The 13,671-nt window shown below is 46.7% G+C and overlaps 1 protein-coding gene across 1 annotated transcript in view; it reads right to left on the reverse strand.

Annotated features, from left to right (window-relative positions):
• Positions 1–13,671, reverse strand: part of EIF4A3 (eukaryotic translation initiation factor 4A3) — a 155,068-nt gene that overhangs the window by 117,852 nt on the left and 23,545 nt on the right. The window lies entirely within an intron of this gene.

The following is a 13,671-nucleotide window of genomic DNA, read 5'->3' on the forward strand; positions in this document are numbered from 1 at the left end:
ATATATATATATATATATATATATATAGTGAAAAAAACGGGACATTATGGCTAAGTTGCGCTAGTAAAAATCTATGAAATTCAGTAAAAAGAAAAAAGAAAATAAAAAAAAAACTGTTAAAAGGACGCTATGGTTACAAGTAAAATGGAAAAACACCTGAAATTCGTCAGTTATGGTAAGCTAAGCAACCATAACTCACACCATCACCGTGCACTGCTAAGACTAACACCCAAGACATCAAAGATAACATCACAAATATCATTGATGATATCACATATCTAGTCCCTTTTTTGTTCACTGACATATCTAGGTCAGGTGGGTTTATTTACTGACAGTCAGAAACAAAACTCAAAGGTATTACATTTATAGATTTTGCTATTCTCAGATGTTCTTGCACAACTTTCCTTAGAATTTAATCGCATTTTATGATGTACATATATATAGGGGGAAAAGTAAGCCTGAAACACAGCAATTATTTTTGTGCGTGAAAATAATCATGTAGGTTACATAGTTGCTAGGGATATTGCCTCTTGTTTGCTTACTTTACACTCCATATATAAGCCCCATATTTGTATGCGTCGTAGTCTATTTATGTTTTGTGTGTATTAGAAATATGTAGTAAGTGACTCATTACTAGATACTTAGTACATGTTTCACAGTACGGAAAAGTCGGACACAGAAATATTCACTGTTTTACTATACAACTATGGAAAATTACAAATATTGCACCTCTACGATGTATGCTGCAGCCAATACCTATATTTCTGTACGAGTAGGTTCCTGTACTACAAAGAACACGGCAATGGAATGTTCATAAGAACACTACATTGCATAATGAAGTATGTAGTTCATTACACATCGCCCGATCATCCCCGATACTTTTTTGTCAACATTACATTCACAACCCCTTGTATGAAAACTAAATGCACATGTGATGTCATCAGTGATCTCTTCTTTGATGTCCTGGGTGTTAGTTTTAGCAGTGCACGGTGGTGGCGCATGTTATGGTGGCTTAACTTACCATAACTGGTGAATTTCAGGATTTTTTCAATTTTAGTTGTAACCATAACGTCCTTTTAACAAAGTTGTTTTACTGAATTTCATAGGTTTTCATTAGCGTAACTTTTAACAAAGTTCTTTCACTGAAATATATATCAATGAAAAAACGTAGTTAAAGGGACGTCATGGTTAAGTTGCATGGCTAAGTTGTACTAATAAAAAACTATGAAATTCGATGGAAAAACATTGTTACAGGGACGTTTATGGTTACAGGTAAAACCGAAAAACCTCAGAAATTCCCCAGTTATGGCAAGCTAAGCAACCATAACTCGCGCCACCACCGTGCACTGCTAAGTGCAACACCCAGGCCATCAAAGATGACATCACAAATGTCATTGATGACATCACTGACGACATCACATATCTGGCTCACTTATTTTGGTTCACTGAAAAATCTAGGCCAGGTGGTTTTATTTACTGACAATCCAAATATAAAAATTCAAAAGGTGCTGTATATCAAAACATTAACCCTGTTGTATGTCCTTAAAGTACTTTCCTTAGGGTTTGGTCTCAGCTCATGGTGCACATCGTGCTGAGCAGGTGAGCGCTCCATAGCAGAAGATCCTCTGGGCCTTTTTGGTCATTTTCTTTGATTTTCTGTGCCCCCTTGGCCCGTGTGCAGCCCTCTCCCTCCCGACCCCTTGCTTCCCTATTCCCGCCTCCCCAGCCCTCCCACCTCCCCTGATTGGTCCTGATACTTCCCCTGCTTCCTGGGCCATAACGACCCTCCTCGCTCCCTGCCCCACTTTCCATCGTGCTGAGCAGGTGAGCGCTCCATAGCAGAAGATCCTCTGGGCCTTTTGGTCATTTTCTTTGCTTTTCTGTGCCCCCTTGGCCCGTGTGCAGCCCTCTCCTTCCCGACCCCTTGCTTCCCTATTCCCGCCTCCCCAGCCCTCCCACCTCCCCTATTGGTCCTGATACTTCCCCTGCTTCCTGGGCCATAACGACCCTCCTCGCTCCCTGCCCGCACTTTCCATCGTGCTGAGCAGGTGAGCGCTCCATAGCAGAAGATCCTCTGGGCCTTTTTGGTCATTTTCTTTGCTTTTCTGTGCCCCCCCAGGCCCGTGTGCAGCCCTCTCCTTCCTGACCCCTTGTTTCCCTATTCCCGCCTCCCCAGCCCTCCCACCTCCCCTATTGGTCCTGATACTTCCCCTGCTTCCTGGGCCACAACGACCCTCCTCGCTCCCTGCCCGCACTTTCCATCGTGCTGAGCAGGTGAGCGCTCCATAGCAGAAGATCCTCTGGGCCTTTTTGGTCATTTTCTTTGCTTTTCTGTGCCCCCTTGGCCCGTGTGCAGCCCTCTCCTTCCCGACCCCTTGCTTCCCTATTCCCGCCTCGCCAGCCCTCCCACCTCCCCTGATTGGTCCTGATAGTTCCCCTGCTTCCTGGGCCATAACGACCCTCCTCGCTCCCTGCCCGCACTTTCCATCGTGCTGAGCAGGTGAGCGCTCCATAGCAGAAGATCCTCTGGGCCTTTTTGGTCATTTTCTTTGCTTTTCTGTGCCCCCTTGGCCCGTGTGCAGCCCTCTCCTTCCCGACCCCTTGCTTCCCTATTCCTTCCCGACCCCTTGCTTCCCTATTCCCGCCTCCCCAGCCCTCCCACCTCCCCTGATTGGTCCTGATACTTCCCTGCTTCCTGGGCCATAACGACCCTCCTCGCCCCCTGCCCGCACTTTCCATCGTGCTGAGCAGGTGAGCGCTCCATAGCAGAAGATCCTCTGGGCCTTTTGGTCATTTTCTTTGCTTTTCTGTGCCCCCTTGGCCCATGTGCAGCCCTCTCCTTCCCGACCCCTTGCTTCCCTATTCGCAGCCCGCGCGAGGTGAGGAAGCCCATCCGGGCACGCCGCCTATTTCTCAGGAGCCAACTGGGCCCCCAGGCCCTCCGAGCGTCCCTCTCCCACCCCGCACCCTCGTCCTGATTCCCGCTCCCCTCCCGCCTCCCAACCCGCCCATCCCCGCTCTGATTGGGCCGTGAGCCCTTCATCACTTGTCCTCCCAGGGCAGCCCTCTGCCCGGCAGCCCCAGCGGGGCCGCCTGGGTCTAGCGACCCATTCAGTGCACCCACTCCTCTTTTCACTTCTGAGGAGCAGGTGAGTGTTCCCCCCCATGAGCGACCCCATTTGAGTGATTTTGGGGTTGATTTGCTCCCCCGGGCCCCGCGTTGCCCCGTGCTTTCCCGGCCTCCCCTTCCTGGTTTCTCCCTCGCTCGCCCCACGCCCATCAAGGTCCCGCTCCCGCCTCCCGACCCGCCCATCCCCTACCTTCATCACTGGTCCTCCCAGGGCAGCCCTCTGCCCGGCAGCCCCAGCGGCTAAGGGCCCCGAGGCCAAGGGCGGCTCCAACAGAGGCGGCTCCAGAAAGTGTCTGCAGGTGTCCGCAGGGGACGCCAAGGAAGCCAGCAACCAACAGACACCAACAAAAACCGTGAGTGTGGCATGGGTGGGGAGTAGAGCAATCACTCTACTCCAGAAAGTTCCTGCCACTCTAACTTACCTATCAATGGCCTAGACCGCTACAGACCCGCACCATGCATTATTAGAAAGATGTGACCACCAGCCCAAACCTATTAATGGCGGGACATCAAACACTGCCTGCAGTATAATGCTAACCATACCACGAGTGAACCACAAAGACTAGCCTTCGCCAAATCTAGACAGAAATATGATTGTTAGCATGGATTCTCAAGTTTTATGAATCCTAGCATGTCCACATTTGGATAGAATTGTGATTGTTAGCATGCCCACTCTCAGATGGAATTGTGAATACTGGCATGTCCACACCTAGATAGAATTGTGAATGTTGGCATGTCTACTCTTGGATGGAGTTGTGAATGTTAGCATGTCCACACTTGGATAGAATTGTGAATGTTAGCATGTCCACACTTAGACAGAATTGTGAATGTTGGCATGCCCACTCTTAGATGGAGTTGTGAATGTTAGCATGTCCACATTTGGATAGAATTGTGAATGTTAGCATGTCCACACTTGGATAGAATTGTGAATGTTAGCATGTCCACACTTGGATAGAATTGTGAATGTTAGCATGTCCACACTTGGATAGAATTGTGAATGTTAGCATATCCACACTTAGATGGAATTGTGAATATCGGCCTGCGTCGCATCTAGATGGAATTGTAAATGTTAACATGTGAAAGATGCATTAAGAAAGCGTGCCCTATAGCCTCTCCATGAATTTATAATGTGCCCAATAGCCTGTCTGGTAAACTGAATTTAGAAGTGTACCCAAGATCCTCTGTGACAGTTGCATTTAGAAGTGTGCCCAATAGACACTCTGGAAAGTTGCATCTAGAAGTGTGCCCAATAACCTCACTGTGAATTTAGTAGGGTTCCCAATAGACACTCTATGAAAGTTGCATTTAGAAGTATCTCCATTATCCCCTCAGCGAAATTTAGAAGTGTACCCATAGCCTCACTGAGAGTTGCATTTAGAAGTGTGCCCAATAGTCTCTCTAGTAAATTGAATTTAGAAGTGTGCCCAACACCCTCTCTGGAAAAGCCTCTCTGAAAAATTGACTTAATAGTGCGCCCAGTAGCCTCTCCGTAGAAAATGGAATTTAGAAATGCGCCCAATAGCATCGCTGTGAAGGTTGCATTTAGAAGTGTAACCAATACCCTCTGTGAAAGTTGATTATAGAAGCGTATCCAATAGACGCTCTGTGAAGTTGAATTTAGAAGTGTTCCCAATTGCATCTGTGAAAGTTGACTATAGAAATGTATCCTATAGACACTCTGGAAAGTTGCATTTAGAAGTGTGCCCAATAGTCTCTCTAGTAAATTGAATTTAGAAGTGTTCCCAACACCCTCTCTGGAAAAGCCTCTCTGAAAATTGACTTAATAGTGCGCCCAGAATCCACTACGTAGAAAATGGAATTTAGAATTGCGCCCAATAGCATCGCTGTGAAGGTTGCATTTAGAAGTGTAACCAATACCCTCTGTGAAAGTTGATTATAGAAGTGTATCCAATAGACGCTCTGTAAAGTTGAATTTAGAAGTGTTCCCAATAGTCGCTCTGTGAAGTTGAATTTAGAAGTGCTCCCAATAGTCGCTCTGTGAAGTTGAATTTAGAAGTGTTCCCAATAGCATCTGAGAAAGTTGACTATAGAATTGTATCCTATAGACACTCTGGAAAGTTTCATTTATAAGTGTGCCCAATAGCCTCTAGTAAACTGAATCTAGAAGTGCGCCCAGTACCCTCTCTGGGAAAGTTGCAATTAGAAGTGTGCTCAGTGAAAGAGCATATAACCGATCATACCACACCACCATGCTTACTCTCTCCTTACATCACCACTCAACTAGAACACAGAGATACTATGACACCATTCGGTATAACTGTTTGTTTGTTTGTTTGTTTGTTTATTTATTTATATTGCGCACCAGACCCTTAGGTTACCGGGCGCAGCAACAAGTATATGCGAAGCTTACAATGTTACAATGTTATATAAATGAATTTACAATATTACACCATATTGCACAAATTACAAGAATGTACAGATAAAGATTTGCCGTATTTACATGAATGTACAGTTAGCAACATACAGGATTTGCGGTAATAAGCATAAAGGTTGATGTCACGTCAGGGTGCATTGGGTCGGACTACACTTGTGAGTGTTCGGGTGTTAAGTCGTTGTTGGCGATAATGTGTTTGATAAGGTTCCTTCTGAAATGGGGGAAGGGTTGGTCAGCTCTTAGGTTAGGTGGCAGGGCGTTCCACAGGTTAGCAGCTTTCACAGGGAAGCAGGCGCCACCAATTTTGGCGAGTCTGAATCTAGGTACTGCCAAACAATTGGAATTGGCGATTCTCATGGGTCTATTAGAAGTTTTTCTTTTTATTTTGTCCATTAAGTAGCTGGGAGCTGCATTATTTAAGGCCTTATGGGTTAATGAGATCATTTTTAGCTGGATTTTATTCTCCGTAGAGAGCCATTTATGTTGCCGCCTAGTCGAGGAGATATGCTCCCTCTTTTTTATTCCTAATGCAGCTCTGAGAGCATTATTTTGTAGAATTTGAAGTCTTAGGGTAGTGGCTTTATTGGCGCTACTGTATAGGGCATTACAGTAGTCTAGTCGGGAAAGAATTAAGGCTCTAGCCAGGATTAGGCAGCTGGTATTGGACAGGAAGGGCTTGCCTGCTCTGATCAATTTACAAGTGTAGGCAGTAGTGGAGGCTAGGGAGTTTACCTGTTTAGTGAAGGACAGGGTAGAGTCGAGATAGAAACCAAGTGTTTTTACTTCCCTCGAGACTTTAATGGCATTTCCGTCTATGCTGAAGGCTGAGTAATCCGGGCCCAATTTGTTAATATTAGCTTGTGTGCCCAGAATGATCAACTCTGTCTTATCATCATTCAGGCAAAGACCGTGAGTGGCCATCCATGCCTGAATGATGAGATACACTCTATTCACCAACTCCCCATCCCTGCTGTGATCCCCAGAAAGTGGGAAGAGAATCTGTGTATCATCTGCATAGTTAGTGTAGGTGATACCGAGATTGTCCAGATCGTCGAACAGAGGTTTGGTGAATATATTGTAGAGGGTCGGAGAGACGCAGGATCCCTGAGGGACTCCACAAATAATAGGTATAGGGTCAGCTGCTGCCGAAGGGGAAAAGACTCTCATAGTTCTCTCACTTAGAAAGGATTCTATCCAACTGATGGCTTGGGTGGAGAAGTGAGCGGCAACGTCCAGGTGTTTGCAGAGGACTTTGTGGTCCACAAGATCAAACGCAGCTGAGAGATCTAGTAGGAGGAGGAGGGCTGTCTTGCCCTGATCTCTCAGTTCGTCTATTTGGGCCTTTAAGTCAATCAGGGCTGTTTCCGTTCCGTGTAGTGGGCGGAAGCCAGATTGTCTAGTTCCTAGTAGTTTGTGCAGTTCAAGGTAGTTTTGAATCTGTATATAGGCCACTTTGTCCAGGATCTTTAGCAGAAACGGAACTGTAGTGATTGGGCGGTAATTGGTGGGGATAAGAGGATCTAGAGTTTGCTTTTTAAGCAACGGGAGCACCCAGGATTGTTTTAGATTAGCTGGGATGATGCCTGTAGAGAAGGATGCATTGACCAGTTTGGAGATAAATGGTGATAGGTCTCTGGCAGCGTCTTTTATTAGCTGTGCTGGGCAGATGTCACCTTTGCAGTTGGATGGTTTGAGGGTGAGGATAATTTTTTCAATCTCAAGTGTGGAAGTTTTGGTGAAGGAAAATTTGGTATGTTGAGGCATGTGGATCGCCTTAGGTGGTGACAGTGTAGGGAGTTTAAGCGAGTCTTTTTTCAGTTGAATTTTGTTTTGGAGGGTAGTGATTTTATTAGATAGAGCATATTGGATGTCAGAACACCAGGTCTGATCTTTAGTGCAAGTGTCTGGTATGGCAATAGGTGACTCAAGTTCCTTTAGGATGGAGAAGAGTTCCTTCATGCTTGATTTAGAATTGGCGATACGATCGTTGTATGAGTTTTTCTTAGCCAGACAGACTGCGTTTTTGTATTGACGGGAGATAGATATTAGGTTAGTCTTGTTCTCAGCAGTTGCACATATTTTCCAGTTGGATTCATATTTTCTCTTGGTGAGGCGTAAGGCCTTGAGTTCGGGCGTGAACCATTTATTTAGATGGGCTTTGGGTTTACTTGTGCGCATTTTAAGTGGGGCAATTTTGTCCAAGGTATCAGTCATAATTTTGTTATACTCGTGAACTAAAGTGCCGGGGTCTAGATTGTCAGGCAAGGCGTTTAAGGTTGGAAGAATAGCAGGTATGACATTATCTATTGTCATAATCTTTTTGTTTCTTGTGGGGCATGAAGGTGCCATGGGGACGACTGTAGCATTCCAACATTCCGCCGCTTACTCCACATCATTCTATGTAATCACTGCTGGTTCCACAGCCCCAGCCAGGCGTTTTCCTCAGGCCTAACGCAGCCACATCCGTTCCGGATAAATCCTGCCAGAACGAACACATTCTCCTGATCTCTCAACCACCACACCTACCGCTAAGAAGCAGCTATTACACGAGTACCGCACGAGCTGCACACATACCCGGTGCTCACACGCACCTTTTGACTCTCCCTACTCTCTCTACTGATCTGAACTTCGGTTCCCAAGGGCGTTCAACCTACAAGCGCCTTCAGACCATACCAATGGTATATAAGGCGCTATATAAGTGCAAAATAACATAACATAACATAACATGCATAGGGCAATAGCAGACCCCCCCCCCCACCACACTTCTTTGCAGCACGCCAGCAGCGGTTGCTGTTAGAATGTTCCACCAATCACATTGAAGAGGTCTCCATTTAACTAAGTTTTGTACACCAGTCCTCTGCATACACCACACCCGAAGACGGTATTGCACAATTCCTCAGCCTGCACAGTCTCATTTCGATGGCCATCCTCAAAATCCCCGGATGTGGATTTCGTACTGCGTGCGGTCGTGAGTGAATAAAGTGCAACCAAGGTTGTTGGGGGTGCGGGGGCGGGGGGGGAGTTAGTTTGAAAGGACAGCTCTGAAAATAACACTTTCTTTTTTTAAGTTGTATTGTAGATGCTTCTACTAAAACACCCTTTCTTTCAGGTTTCAATTGCTTTTGTGTTTTCTTGTGCTCACATTGTTACAGTGAAGTCTTCAACGCATCCCGTAGACAGGCAAACAAAACAGCATTACCAATGGTGGACAACGAAATACCTTGTGCTTGGAAAGACTCTGCATTTCCACAACTAATGGGTTCATTGTTGCTCAAAAACATCCCACCAGGAGGCAAAAAAGTATACATACTTCTGTTGAATAGACACCTTTCAACCTCTGGCTCGGAGCAACTTAAATGACCATGGTCCCATACTCATTACCGTTATGCACCAGAAAAGCACCTTGGCAGTGCGACAAAGCATCTTCACTACATTTAGCAACCTCTTCAGTGGACGGAGGATACGTAAACAAGCCAAGTAACCCATATACATACAGCTGTACTGCACGACGATAACATCACCAGTATGAAAAGTATCCAGATCTCTGCAAAGTGCATGCATATCGGCGCAACGCCCACCACACACAGCGCACCACAATGCGTGCACTCCTTCCAAATGTCAATGGCCATCGAAGTGTCTTTCCGGGGCATACTTGTGGAATGTATCAAAAGGCATAACCCAAAGTCAACTGCGTTTCGCCATGTCAGACAGCCACACTACGCAGAGTAACAGTATGACCGGGCCTTTGTCTGAACCGCACCCACAGTTACTATTATGATAATCCCCACAGTTCCATTTCCATTGGCCAGCATGGTGAGACGAGCAGATTATGGCACGTGCGCATCCAAAGATACGGTGTGGACCACGCCCCGGTGAAGCAGGAGGAGGCGTCCTTCTCGATATGGCTGCCCTTGCTTGTGACGCACATCCTGAGCACCTCATTGGACAATGCCCACAGTCCCATTTCCATTGGCCACCATGGTGAGAAGCGCAGAACGTGGCACTTGCGCCTCCCAAAGTACTGCTACTGGTGCATCCCACTGAAGAATCAACAATTCTTATTCCCTTTCCACTTCCTTCGTGCACACCGTCGCTATGTTCTCTTAACATGTTGCACACACATTCACCAATTACAGCGAAGAGCTCTCTGTGTAAGAGTATGAGTTTCGAACACCAGTCCTCTACGCACACACCACACCCAGAAACGGCATTGCGCAATACCTCAGCCTGCACAGTCCCATTTCCATGGCCATCCTGAAAATCCCCGGATGAGGTTTTTGTGCTGCGTGCCACTGTGGGGGGGGGGGCCGTTTGTTCGGAATACATTCCAAGCAGCATAGGGGAGTTCGTTTTTAAGGGAGGCTGTTAGATGCTTGTAGCAAGACACCTTTTTTCAGTTTTTCATTGATTTTCTATGTTTTTTGTAGTCACAATGTTACAGTAAACTCTTCACCGCATACTGTAGATTGCCAAACAAAACTGCATTGCCAATGGGCGACAAGGAAATGCCATTTGCATCAAAAAAACTCCGCATTTCCACAACTAATGAGGCCATTGTTGCAGAAGAACATCCCACGAGAGAGCACACAATCTGACAGGCTTCCGTTGACGAGACACCTCGCAGCGCCTGGCTCGGAACAACATTGATCACCAGCGACCCATACTCTTCTTGGTAGTATAGAAGAGACGAGCACCTGGGCAGTTGGAAAAAGGCGCTGCACTCCATTGAGCAACTCTGATGCAACAGAACAAACCTAAACAAGCCACGTAACCCATATGCATATTGCCGTAGTGAAGGACGGCATTAACAGTCGCAAACGTGGCCAAGTCTCTGCAAAGTGCATGCATATCGGCGAAACTGCACTCAGACCCTCCCCGTTCCACAAGGCGTCCACTCCTTCCAAACTGAAATTGCCATCGAAGTGTCTTTCCGAAGCATGCTTGTGTACATCGATCACAAACGCATCTCCCAAAATCAACACAATGCATTTCGCCATCTCGGTCACCCTCACTACGCACAGTAATGCAACACTATATGACCCGGCCCTTTCAGTGAACCACACCCTCAGTACCTGATTGGATAATCCCCCACAATCCCATTTCCATTGGGCCGCATGGTCATAAGCACACAATGTGGCACGTGCGGGTCCCAAATTGCGGGCAGGGCCGCGCCCCAGTACAGTAGCAGCCCCCCTTTCCACTATTTGTTTCTCCACCACTACCTGATTGCCTATGGGTAAACAAGTCACACACGCATCCACCAATGCCATCCAAGACCTTAGCATCCAACACCGAGTTCTACACAACACTTCAAAAGCACGGTTACTAAATCAGCCTGCAAGTGGCCAGTCATTGGAAAAACACGCGTAGTAGAAAGTTAATTAAAAAGAGTGTAACGTTTTTGCATCCACGTTCAGCCACATGAGCACCCATCACCACAAAATGGAGGTATGCTAACTTCTCCCACAGTACGTTTACAACTCTGTTAGAAGCGCCTCTGCGTATGGTATCTGCCACTGAGCAGGCATTACATTCTTTAAAAGCAGACTGGTTGCTTTCCTATCCCCTACCATGAAGTGGCACTTCAGTGATATGTGCTTGCAACATTCTTATTTTCCCCCATCATACAGTGTAATATCGAAACAGGAACTCCTCTTTCCTTCTGACAATGCTACAAAATGTGTTCCCCACTAACCCACCTCCTACATTAATGTTAAAAAAATCCTACAAATATCACCATTGACTGTATCGCACGAAGCGAAAGCAGCTTTCCCACTGTCTGCACAGCTGTACTTATGTCTAGGCAGCACTACTGCCACAGTCTTCTTTTAAATGTTCCCACTTCTACCGTCGGCCCTCAGGAACGCATCCAGAAGAAGAGTGGGCGATTTGGGATGGTCTATGTCCTGCACTGAAATATTGCCAATATCTCCCAGTAGCTGCTGAAAATAAAGTGAGAAGACTCTGCATTATGCAGAAGCACTTCAGGGCGCTGGTACCTCAATACCTCCAACTGAGACTTCCTATATATGTGCGTGCGCGAACCATTGTGTGCTACTCACCAACTTCAAACGCATGCAGAGTGACAACTGCATTATGTTGTGGTGGCTGTGATGCAGGCCTAGCCTGTTGGGTGCATGGCCTACGGTCATGTACCCAACAGCCGAGGCCACACCCACCACAACATAACATGTAGGCATATTCCAGACATCACAAAGGCAACATACGCACCAACACTTCCACTCAACCGCCACACCATAAAGCATGGATGCAGGCACACGTGTTCCACTTACCGAAATGCAGAAACATATGGCTGTGTTTGGCACCACTACCCACTTCCTATCACAAAGCATCATAAGCATACCAACCAAACAAGACACTTAACAACATTGGGCCTGCTCCCAACACTACTATATGCATACAATCAATGCTGCGTAGGGCACTGCAACACTCACTAATCTCGGCAATACACACTACACAAGCACATAAGAACCAGGTGCACCGTCACCTCTTATGACTCCATTACGTTGTATTGCCTGTGCTGAACGGTATGCGAGGGGCTGTGTACATTGTCAATATAGCAAATTTCTGATGCTGAAGACTTTCTTGCATGACGCAATGTTTTACAACACTTCCTCAAGCAAGGGTCTCACAAGGGCCTAACCAAAGCAAACGGTCACATTTGACTCCCTATTATGCAACAGGGCCAATCATAAACAACATACTCTAACTTACGCATAGCAGCTCACTTCTGCTGTTCTATCAAGTGTACAATGTCCTCCAAAACCAGTGTGTGCTACTCACCAACTTGAAACGCATGCAGTGTGAAAACTGCATTATGTTGTGGTGGCTGTGATGCAGGCCTAGCCTGCTGGGTGCATGGCAGATGGGCTTCGGCCAAGTACCCAACAGCCTAGGCCTAGGCCACACCCACCACGTCACAGACCCATGTAGGCATATATCAGACATCACAAAGGCAACATAACCGCCACACCATAAAGCAAGGACGCAGGCACACGTGTTGCACTTACCGAAATGCATAAACATATTGCTGCGTTTGGCACCGCTACCCACTTCCTATCACAAAGCATTATAAGCATACCAACCAAAGAATACAATCTTCACAACATTGGGCCTGCTCCCAGCACTCTACTACGTGCATAGAACCAATGGCGTTAAGTGCACTGCTACACTTACTAATCTCTGCAAAACCCACTAGTCAAGCACATAAGAACCAGGTGCACCATGACCTCTTCCATATGTACACCATTCCGTCAGTGCAGCCAGTGCGCACACTGCACGAGTTGTCACTGCTGCATGTCCACCCATAAAACGACAACTGTAGGCTGCTCTACCAATCACCACACCCATGCTACCAACATTGAGTGCACTACAGCTAAAGCACACACACAAAGCCACAATGTGGCACCTACTTTCAACTAGTGGACACTTGATATGATATGGCATTTTTAACGCGCCTATACACAAGTGTTTCAAGGGCTACGGACTTGCCTCACACAGCACACCATACTACACGCTATGTTTACATCCTCATGTGTCCTGCAATGCATTCCCCTTATGCAAATGTGCCTGCCACCACTCATCACAGAAAAACAGTTCCGCTGCAGCTGGCATGCCATTACAAACGCTGCCAGCAATGACCACACAACAGTGTTGTCCGTTGACGTAACCGTGCATTGGCGGAGTATGCACGTTTACCACTGGCAAACCACAGTCTTCTTCTAATGAGATATATCACATGAAGCACTTCTCACTCCCACACCCTTTCCATCCCTTCTTCCCACCACCAAAATAACGTACATCATGTTTTTCGGGGGCTTTCGCCGCTGCATTGTCCTCCCATACAACATGCTGCCATCATTGAACACTTAACACACATCGAGTCACTGCACACTGCAGTGCACTCAAACTTTTCACCGCGCAGCAAACAGGGAACTGGGACACCGGAGCAAAGCCACATATGATTAGTTTTAGTGCGGGCACTAGTACGTACAAGACTCCCAGCCATGCACACAATGCCTTACAGCCTTGCCACACACACCACAACACAATCCTCCGATACACCATGGCGGCGTTTCCCAAACACTGACACACAGCACGCTTCCCCCCAGCCAATCACCGGCCG

The sequence above is a fragment of the Ambystoma mexicanum genome, chromosome 4q (assembly GCF_040938575.1).
Source record: "Ambystoma mexicanum isolate Mex_15411 chromosome 4q, UKY_AmexF1_1, whole genome shotgun sequence".
Taxonomy (NCBI): domain Eukaryota; kingdom Metazoa; phylum Chordata; class Amphibia; order Caudata; family Ambystomatidae; genus Ambystoma; species Ambystoma mexicanum.